Raw genomic sequence first — 10,792 nt, 5'->3', positions numbered from 1 at the left:
CCTTCTCCTTCATAATGTGTTAATTTATATACTCTTGAAATGTCCTAACTCTGTCAAATCTTAGTCTTCAGTGACAGAATGGATGCCATATTTTCCAAGAAATTCCTTTGATGTTATAATCAAGATTAATAATGCTGCCATCAAAAATAAAGGTAAGCCTTGACTATGTTCTTCTTTGTGTTTAATTTTTGTCATGTTTTTCTTTTACAGTTAGTCAAGTAAGTTCTTTATCTATTATGTTGAAGTTGCTTATAGCATGATTAAATATGAGACAGTATTTTTCCTTAGCATTCATAAAAACTATATTTTGCTTTTAGAAAAGTTTCAAGTGGTATCATTGAGCAGTATTATATTTTTAATGAGTCTAGACAGAGGAAAATTTAGTTCAACTTCTTGTTTCCATTGTAAAAGAAACATAGTGGAATACCTACATATTAAAAAGGACAAGAAAATCTAAAAAATAATAAAGTACTACATTTATATAGACATAAAGCTCAAGAAGCTCAATGCAATATTCAGTTTTAATATTTTCATAGGTATGAATCCTGCAATTAACAAACATATTTCTTTAAAGCATGGTTTTTAAAATTCCTTTTATACTTGTCAATTTGGTGAATATAAAATGATAAAATTAAAATGTGTTATTTTCAATCCTTCTAATTGAAGAAGGTAAATGTTAATTGAAGTAAAAAAATTGCAATTACAAAATATATTACTATCCCAATAACAATGAGTATGTCCAGTATTTAAACCCTGGTTGTTGATAGCATTCTTCAGTTTAAAGAATCAATTTAGAAGTAGCTGAATCTGAGGTAGGAATAGATAAGCAATAATCAAAACAAGCTGGAAATATCTCACAATAACAGGAGCCAAAGGAAACGTGCAAATGAATCCCAGTGATGGTGAGGGCCAGGTGATTCTCCATGACACAGTGACTGAGTAAAAGTGCATCCAGTTGGCAAAGTTGAAAACTGTTGAACAGCAATGTTAATAACCCAATGTTGGATTATAACATAAAGTATAATATACATAAGCCCATATTGATATAAATAGTGGAATAAATAAATAAGTAGAAGAGATAAGTCAACCTTGCAAAAGAATCCCAAGTGATCTATGTGGATGTTCACTGCTTGAGAAGGTGAAGTGACTTCCATCTCTTAAGTGTGAGCTGTCCATGTTGCCTTCTTCTAAAAAGAGAATGATGGGAAGAGGGGTGAGGGGCCTAGGAGGTAACAGGACAGTGGAGAACCTCACCAGCACCACTACAGTCAGTGACCAAGGTCAATGTCAACAGTAATAATTCTTGTTGATGACACGTATCCTTGATATGGTTGCATAATGTCACTTTGGTGATTTTCCTTGGAAATACTCATTGCCTAGTTTAGTCATGAGAAAAACATCAAATATCAAAATAATCCTGATCATGCAACACACTGAAAACATCTGATCAGTAATTCTCAAAATTCACTGAAAACAAGCAAAGTCTGAGCAACTGGCACAGCCACCAGGAGCCAAGGAGACATTGTGACAAAGTGTAATGCAGAATACAGGATGGGACTCAGGACAGGAAAAAACAAACAAACAAAACAAAATGGGGTGAAAGCTAAGAAAAGCTCAGTAAGCTAAGGATTCTAGTTAGTAGTAATGCATCAGTATGGCATCATCAGTTGTGACAAATACATCAAACTAACCTCAGATATTTACAATAAGGGGCACAAAGGTTAGAATATACTGAAACTCTCCATACTATGTTTATAATTTTTCTATAAATATGAAATTATTCTACAATTATTTATTTCTTTATTTTTTACTGGGGATGGAACTTGGGACCTTGTGCTTTCAAGGCAGGTCGTGGCACCACTGAGCTAAATCTCGGGCTCTACAGATAAAGACACTGACATGTTCTTAATATAAAAATTAAAATTTAGGTAACACTAGCAATCTCAGGAAAAAATACAAAGATGGTTTACTTAGCAAAACCAAAAAAAAAAAAGTATTATCCAATGTATTTACAAAACTAAAAAATGTAAAATTTTAAGTAATCATTCAAAACTTTTATAAATCTGTGTCAATTACACTGATTTGGATCTCTGTCCTCGAAACTTGTCAGAGAATATATTTATACTGTTTTAATATACTGTGTTTGTGAGAATTTGCTACAGGGGTAGCAGAAGGCTGAGATCCTGTATCACCATAGCCAGTCCATCCAGACCCCTAGATACAGTAAATATTTTCACACTGGGAAGGCAACCACACTTCATAAATTGTTTTATATTTATTTAATTGCTTGGTTGCAACCTGTATTGAATTTTATTGTATTTTCATACCAAGTTTTCTCTTCCAAGTTCTTTCCCATTTTTACTCAGGAGAGTCTCATTTGTATTAATTTCTGTTATATCAAGACTACTACCACTTTAGTAAGTCTGTTTTGAAATCCCTGCATATAAATTTATCAAAATGTCAATTACATAAAGTTTTAATCATTCCTTTTGGGTCTGATCATTCTTTTCATGATGAATGTTTTCCTTCTCCTTTGCTTAGAAAAATTCTCCTTACCATTTGTTTATGTTCTCTGTTTTTATTCTTGTTCATGCTTTATATTTTGTAATTATCTTTTTATTCCACAAAAATTATATGAGCTATAAATTGAAGTTCAAATTTTATTTTTCTGAAGATACTACCAATTAACTCAGACCACGTAAATGTTATCATTGTGACTGTCTTTATAAATACTAATTACATGCAGTAGAATTTCATTTTTTCTTGGATTACACTGTAGCTCTTGTCTCAGTATTTTAAAATTTTAACTCTCTGTGATATAGTAGTACCTGTGAAAATAAGTTTATTTTCATTGCTCCTTTTTCCAATAGGTCTAGAGTTTTGTTGCCTCTTTATATTTCTGGGTCAACTTAGATATTCAAGTTCTCAAACAAAATCATCTTAAAACAAATGACCTGGAATAATATTAAATTTATACAGAAATACATGAAGATCTGACATACCATTTAGGAACACGGGATGTTTAAATTTACTCAAATTGCCTTCAACCTGTTCCTGTTTATAATTCAATTATTATGATGCATGAGGTCCAAGAAAAGTTAAAAGTGAACTAATAAAAAAATAAGCTTGTTTGAGACTATGTTTTGGAATGGACACCAGGGGACAAAGGACTGTACAGCGCCACTTTGAGGCTCAATCAACTCATAATTAGGTTCTTAGGGACGTTTCTCTTTAGCAATTTTTGTCTCATTCCACTTGTTCCTCAGAGTCCTAGAGGACTTGGTTCCACAGACCCCAGCAGACACCTAAATCCACATATTCTTGGGTCTCATGTAAAATAGTGCAATGTTTGCGTATAACCTGTGCATATCCTTACACACACTTTAAATAATCTCAGGATAAGTTATAATTTCTAATGAGAGGCAACTTCTATGAAAATATGCAGCTGTTATAATCCAGTGCTTAGGAGATCATGTAAGAAAAAGTTCTGTGGATGAACAGTACAGGTGAAACTTTTGTCAAAATATTCTCAGTTCACAGGTGTTAGAATCTGTAGATGCAGAAACAGAAAGTTTGAGGACTGACTGTACTAAGAAATGCCAAGTTGGCAGAGACTTAGGGTAAATGCTCTTAGGAACACTTATTAAGGTAAGCAAGTAAGTAAATGCATCTAATTCTAGTAGAAATATCAAGACGAAAGGGGAAAAACAGGCATGGTTGAATGGCTTCCCACATCAAAGGTTATCAGCACCTATGTGTATCGGGTATGAGAGATTTAGAGGAAGGCCTCTTATTCTAGTTTCCGGGTCCTAAATTAAAGGGACATTTTGTTCTTTACAGCTGGTGCCCTGGTGAAGGAAAATCATAATTATGACCATGAACTAAATACAGTCTATCTGGGCATTTGTTTTGGCTTTTGAAGTAAGAGAGGAGGACTGGTCAGCAGACAAAGAAATGAATATCATTCAGATGTAAATCCGTGAACATTTAAAAGTTATAAAGGTGAGAATGAACAAAATGACTGCAATAATTGTTTAAAAATCACTTAGGAAAAAAAATAAAGCAGCTAAAACATCATGTTTCTTTCCTAGGAGAGGAAGTAAGGACCTAAAGGTCTGAAGTAGGTAATTATAGTAAATCTATCTAAATGATTCAGGGTTAAACAGTCTTTTTTTTTTTTTGTTTCACTCCAAGGGGAATCTAATGGCCGCTACTCATTTAAAACTGACAGAGTCTTGGCACTATGTTGACCACTAACTGTCCTCGCCCAGCTTACGACACCCTCTGATCTGACAATACTGTCCGAGCTGTGCTCACGAGTGCAACACTTGTGATTCTTTTATCCTAATTATGAAGATGCTTGGCCCATGCCTAGAGGTAATATAATGGATAATAAAGCTCCACCATATTCCAATACAGTAAAGTGCAGCAAGTCACATGGGCTAATGGAAACCTGGTAGGCTTCATGAGCAAAGCCTGCAACAGCCGGTATCTAAGGTAATAGAGAGATGCACCGAGATACTTGGACTTCAAGTAATAATTTTCAAGGATGAAATAACTCTGGACTGACTTTCCATGAGAGAAAAGTGTACTGAATTCTTTATGCTGCATGAATATATCCAGAAATGGCAATATATCAAGGAGCATGCTTTTTATGACCACTTTATAGGCCCAGATAGAAATATTTAGAAGTCCAGGCCCACAGAATAAGCTCCCAGAGACACAAGAAGGTAGATGAGCCTCTCTGATTTATAACTAGAGAATGGTTCATACATTGGAGATCAAATATTAGAGGAGTGTAGGAAATTCTCCAGTATGAGGCTTCTTGTTGTCACTTGGAGACCAGACGGATACAACAGACTAAAAACTTTTCCACTTAAAATTCACAACTCTGTGTTTTATACATACCCACTTAATTGTCCCTGTTTGTCATTCACTATTCTGAATACAGGGAAAAGGGGTCTTGAGTCCACTCAATTCATGGTAGAAGGTCTTGCACATGAGGAGGCAGCCAAGCTGACGTGTGTGGTGGTTTCAGGAAGAGGATAAACAGTGGCAAAGAACACATGCAAAGAATAGAAAGAAAAAAATATCACAATGGACAGGTTTTAATGTGGAGTATGAACCCGCTAGAAGAAAAAAGAGAAGTCTGAATTGTGTCTTGGAGGACCTAGCAGAATGTTGGAAAATACTGAGCCTGCAAGTCAAACCTGTATCATACAGACAGGGCTCTGATGGTCCATAGAGGGAAGATCAAAATGTTGGTCTGTAAATAGAGCAATGAGTCTAGAGGGGAAAAGGCACAGTGAACTAATTGTTTCAAATTTTCCAACCAACAATAGAAAGGACCAGAACTAAAAACAGGGAATGGAGGCGAAACTAGGGAATGTATAAAATATGTGCAGGAGACTATTTTTATGCTATTATTCATTAAAGAGAAGGGCAAAGAAGGCCCTTAGATTCCTAACTTGAGTCACTACGGTTGAATGAAAGTGGCTCTCACCAGCCATCTGGGAGATTTAAGGGTAGGATTTAGATCTGAGGTCCCGGGTGGGAAATAATCATGGTTTTGTGAATTTGAATTGTGCGGATGACTAGAAAGACACTTGTTACCTTCTAACATTGGGAATTTAATTCATTCAAAGACACATAATTATATTGTAGGGGTCAAACCCTGCTCAGCCTCCTCCTCAAGCTTGTGATTGGGGCATCATTACTGAGTCAGGTGAGCATGACTTCTAGCTTTTTGTCCTTTATGCATATGATAAGGTGCAGTGCACAATCATATTTGTAGTATCAAATTCCCCTTTATTTTTTGTGAAGTAACTAGCTAGACCAGGGATTCAGACATGAAGCAAGATAAGTTCATTGGTCCCTGGTAGAAATAAACATATGGCCTTGCTTTCAAAATATCCATTTCTAATGGAGACACCACTAAAATGAAGCTTCACCCTCTAGGAACACAGCTTACTGAGTTTATATCTTCTTAGAAGATTATTTTTTATAGTTTTGTTTTTCTGAGGCCCAGATCCGTCTTTAAGAATGTTGGTTGAGCCAAATAGCAGCACAACAGGTCGCTACAGTAAGCACCACCTGTGAGGAGTTCTGGGTTCTTACTGCAGTCCTAAGTGACTCAGTTGCAGTCCTCTCATGAGTACACACCCTGTCTTTCGGCAGTCAGTATTTTAAGTAGTAAGGATTTCATTTTTCAACTGCAAGTGACGGAGATTTCAACTAACTAAAATGTGGATATTACTAGTTCAGTACCTGGGAAGGCTAGTGCAGACTCTCTGAGAGTTGGTTCCATGGTTTCAGCACAGAACTCGGGCCACCGTCCCCTTCTCTGGCTTTGTTTCACTCCATTCCCCATGCATTTTTGCTCTCCATGGAAGACAGAACCACTAGGTACAGACTTACACCCTTCTAGATTGACAACTCCAACAGGAAGGGGAAGTCTTACTCTGAAGCCCAGAACTATATTCCTGCATGAATCATTTGCCTATCCATGGAGCAATCTTTGCAATTGGGCCTACGCTGTGGTAGGGGGATGGAAAGCAGTATGAACCCTCTGCAACAAAAACATGGAGTCAGATGGGAAGGTTTGAATGGAGCAAGAAAAATGTGGTTCAGGAATCTGGCTGGGCTGTATGGCATCCACACTTTCCTTGCACTCATATTACAAAGAAACTATTCCAGCAGAAAGAATTTAACATTTTTATTTATTAGACCAAGCAGATTAGAAATTAGACTTGTACTTCTTTGTATATTTTTCCATTAAGTATAGCAAAATTCCTTAGAAGATTTACAACGGAACCCTAAGTCATTTGGAGCCAAATAATATTGCCCCTTTACCCCACCCTTTTGTGTCTCTGAGAAAACCAATCCTTCTTTCTTCCACTGTGGGTCCAACCTTCCACATCCACTGGGTTCCTAACAGCACTTCCTTCATTAATTCTTATTTCCACTGTTTAGTGGTGTCCTGATGTTGGGTCATCATTTGATCCTAGACAGACAACTCTGAGGACAAAGCTTTGGTTGACTTTTCTAAAATAAAACTCAAGAGTCACTTCTTGTCTTTGAATTCAGCTGAAATGGATTGAGGACCATCTCTTACGCTGGGGACACAATTGAGTTTGGCCTTGAGTTGTCCAACCCTATTTCCAGTTACTGTCTCCTTCAAACCCATTTCTCCTTTTGATCCCAAGATCATTTATAGGTAGTGTGCTATGTGAGTAGATGGGATGAGGTGGCTTCTCCCCATCTTAGCACAGTGACAGCTGTGGCTGAGGGTCTCCAGTGCACTTGCAGACAGACAGAAGCAGTAGATTGCTAGTGAGAGAACAGTAGGGTGAAGTCTTAAGTGGAAGAGGTGTGGGAAAGATGGGCTAAGTTCTGCTCATGTGGAGTTGGTTTTCCATTGAGATGTCCAGTTTCCAAGTATAAGCTTCACCTTTCTTTTTTGTTTGTTCATTGAGTTTACTGGTACATTTTAGGTATACAATACGGTTACATGATGGAAACAAAGTCACCTCTCATTATATGTCACTCTTCTTAGCAGTTTCAGACTTTTCTGACAGTAACCTATAAGATTTGGACCAAGCAGATACCACCAGGGTTCTTGCCAGGAACACACCCACAGATTCTCCACAGGAGGTTTAAATGCATAATGTAGTTAACTGCACATCAGTAGCCCTAAAGGAAGACACAAACAGTAGGAAAATATTAATAGATTCAAGTACAGATAAAGCACTCTGATAGCTGTAGTACTGCTTTTTACTAGTCAAGTTATAGCAGCTTCTCATAGTATAAAATTTTGCATTTATGCACATTTTAATTTAGGGTCAGTCAATCCATTTTATATTCCCAAATCTTTAGGATTTTGAGCTTTTATTTCTGACTTGTAAAAGTATGTGAAATAAACTTTGTATGGTTCCTCTTACTTAACCATTGATACAAGATGTCTGATAAATCTTACGACTATATCTTACTACAATCTTGTTTTATTTCATGCATTTGTTTAATTACTTTAAGATACTCACAGAAAATTGATGAATATTTATAATAGAACCATTTCACTTTGATTTTACCAGTAGATTAATGATAGATGAGAAGTCTGAGCTTAGTGGATGTTATTTTTATATTTAAACATTTATTATCATACCATGAATTCAAGACAGGATGGTTGACTATTGCTTTTATACAATCTGACAATTTCTGCCTTTAATGGCAATAGGTAAGTAATACATATTTAACATAATTTACATATAGTTGGATTTAATTTACCATCTTGGCATTTATTTCCTGTTTGATCTGTTCTGTACCATTTTCTTCATTTTTTTTCTTTTGGAGCATTGGAGTATTTTTATGATTCTGTTTTCTCTACTAGAGTATTTGCTTTATTCAGTTCTTTGTTTTCTTTGTGTGTGAATTACAATGTATCTTTTCTACCATCACATAATAGTAAACTGTACATAGTATAAAAATCTTATAACAGTGTACTTCCATTTCTCCCCAGCTATCATTTTGCTAATGATTTTACAGATTTTTATTCTTCATATGATTTACATCTCACAATTCATGGCTACTATGTTTTGTGCATTAGACAATAATCTTTTAAACAGATTAAAAATCAGAAAAAATGGTTTTAATTTTTATGCATTATTTTATAGATATTGGAGTTTATCATCCCCACGTGCAGATGCAGTTTTATGTTTTGTATCATTTTCCTTCCATCCAAATAACATTTTTTAAGCTTTTTTGTAGTACTAACTATTCAGCTTTTATTTGCTAAAGTTTATTTAACCTTCAGTAGTGCAAAAATACTTTAAAAGGGTATTGAATTTCAGGCAACAATTTTCTTTAACTACATTTAAACCATCTCTCCATGGTCTTCTGGCTTGTATGGTTTCTGATAAGAAGTCTCCTCTCACTTTTATCCCTGTTTGTCTGTGTGTCATATACCTTTATCTCTGGTTGACTACAAGATTTCCTGTTTATCATGCATCAATAGCAGTTCACCTGGGAAGTGCATTTACCTGTGTTTTTCTTTGTATTCCTCTTGCCTGTTTTCTGTAAGCTTCTTGCCTCTGGGACACATTCTTTCATTACAATTGGTTAAATTTTTTATAAAGTTTCAGTTGCTTCCCTCAGGTCTACAATATGCATTTTAAATAAGCTAAGTCCACTTTTAAATAGAATCAAACTCTTGAGAATGGTGCAGGCATTTTATAACATTATTTCTAGTTTCTCTTTCTCATTCTTTGCACATTGCTGCCATTCTTTTCACTTCTATTTTGTTATAGTTACCTAATATATTGTTACCTCTTGTTATGGTTTAGATCTCGAATGTACCTTCACAAAGGCACACGGGGAAAGGCTTGTTTCCCAGCCTGCCTTACAGGCTGGAAGATTGTGAACTTTAGGAGGTGGGGCTGGGTCGGAGGAAGTGAGGTCATTGAGGGTGTGTCCTTGAATAGAATATCCAGACCTTAGCCCCTTCTCTCTTTACACTTCCTATCCTCCATGAGGTAAGCATTTTTTTGTTGCCATGCTTTCATACAATGATGTGCTGCCTTGCCACAGGCCCCAAGTCATCAGAGCTAACCAACCATGGACTAAAACTGAGCCAAAATAAACCTTTCTTCCTTAAAGTTGATTATCTTAGATTTTTTTTCACAGTGACAGAAAACTAACACACGTATGTTCAGCTTTTATGTTAAGAATATGAAAAATTAAAAATTGTATTTTATTTTCACTTAGTCTTTTTTTGTCATTTTTCCATCCAAATTTGTGATGTATAACATTTTCCTTTACTTGATGGACTTCTCTTGACATTTTTTACAGTGCAGGTCTGTTGCGATGTTTCACTTTCAAAGTATTTCACACTTGTGCCTTGGAAATTCATCACATCTGCTAGTTGTGATGGTTTATTTTGCTTTTTAAAATTATTTTTTTATTTTCTACACACTATTTTATGGTAAATAGTATTTGATATTAGATGTTACTGTACGCAAATAATTTGTACTGCAGATGGTTTTTATTGTCCTGACATCTACATTATACAACTCTAATCACTAAATTCTTCCCCCTCACTGAAATGTGTGCTCTTCTTCATTCTCCGGAGCAGTGAATCCTCTGACCCTGAGGGCCCCCTGCCCTGGGTTTCCATTTGTTCTGTTCTTCTTGGCTTGCTGGGCCTGAGGGCTTGGCCGCGACTGTGGAGAGCGGGGTCTTCCCCTTTGTCTTCACTTTCTGCTATGTCCTCAATTTCTTCTAGTTCATCAGTTGTGAGAGACTGCTTGGGCCTGCATAAGAAGGCTGCCCTCAACCTTAGCCTTTGCCTCAGTGGAAAAATCCCACTAGACTACATACGTGACCTTTGGCAGGTCTAGCCCCTGGGCAAAACAGGAAATCTTACAGAAAAAATAGCCCTTTGTGCTAACCACAGGGTCACCGGATCTGGAGCAGGAAGCAGGTGGTATTTTCCCCGTCCTACTTGCCCCTAGGGATTGTGCACTTACCCCTCCCCACATTTGGTAAAATACTGATTGCTGTATGGTTAAATGCTTGAATGACTCATGTGATTGGTAGAGGATTTGCTTGAGCTGTCCAATAAGCTTGCTGAACCCTCCCCCTGGGATAACAGTATATAATCGTTTTGCTGAGCCAATAAAGCGCCTTTGATCAGAAACCAGACTTGGGCCGTGTACTCTAACTTCTTAAAGATTTCCTCCACAGACATTCAAGATCGGATCGGCCTCTGATGACCCACGAATAAGAGGCGGCTCTCACC

General features: G+C 36.5%; 1 pseudogene; it reads right to left on the bottom strand.

Annotated features, from left to right (window-relative positions):
* Positions 1 to 10,066: 10,066 nt before the first annotated feature.
* LOC109117981 overlaps positions 10,067 to 10,792 on the bottom strand; it is a 26,944-nt pseudogene continuing 26,218 nt past the window's right edge.

The sequence above is a fragment of the Fukomys damarensis genome, unplaced genomic scaffold (genome assembly GCF_012274545.1).
Source record: "Fukomys damarensis isolate Sample0158 unplaced genomic scaffold, DMR_v1.0_HiC HiC_scaffold_10, whole genome shotgun sequence".
Lineage (NCBI taxonomy): Eukaryota > Metazoa > Chordata > Mammalia > Rodentia > Bathyergidae > Fukomys > Fukomys damarensis.
This window is presented reverse-complemented; position numbering and strand designations above follow the sequence as displayed.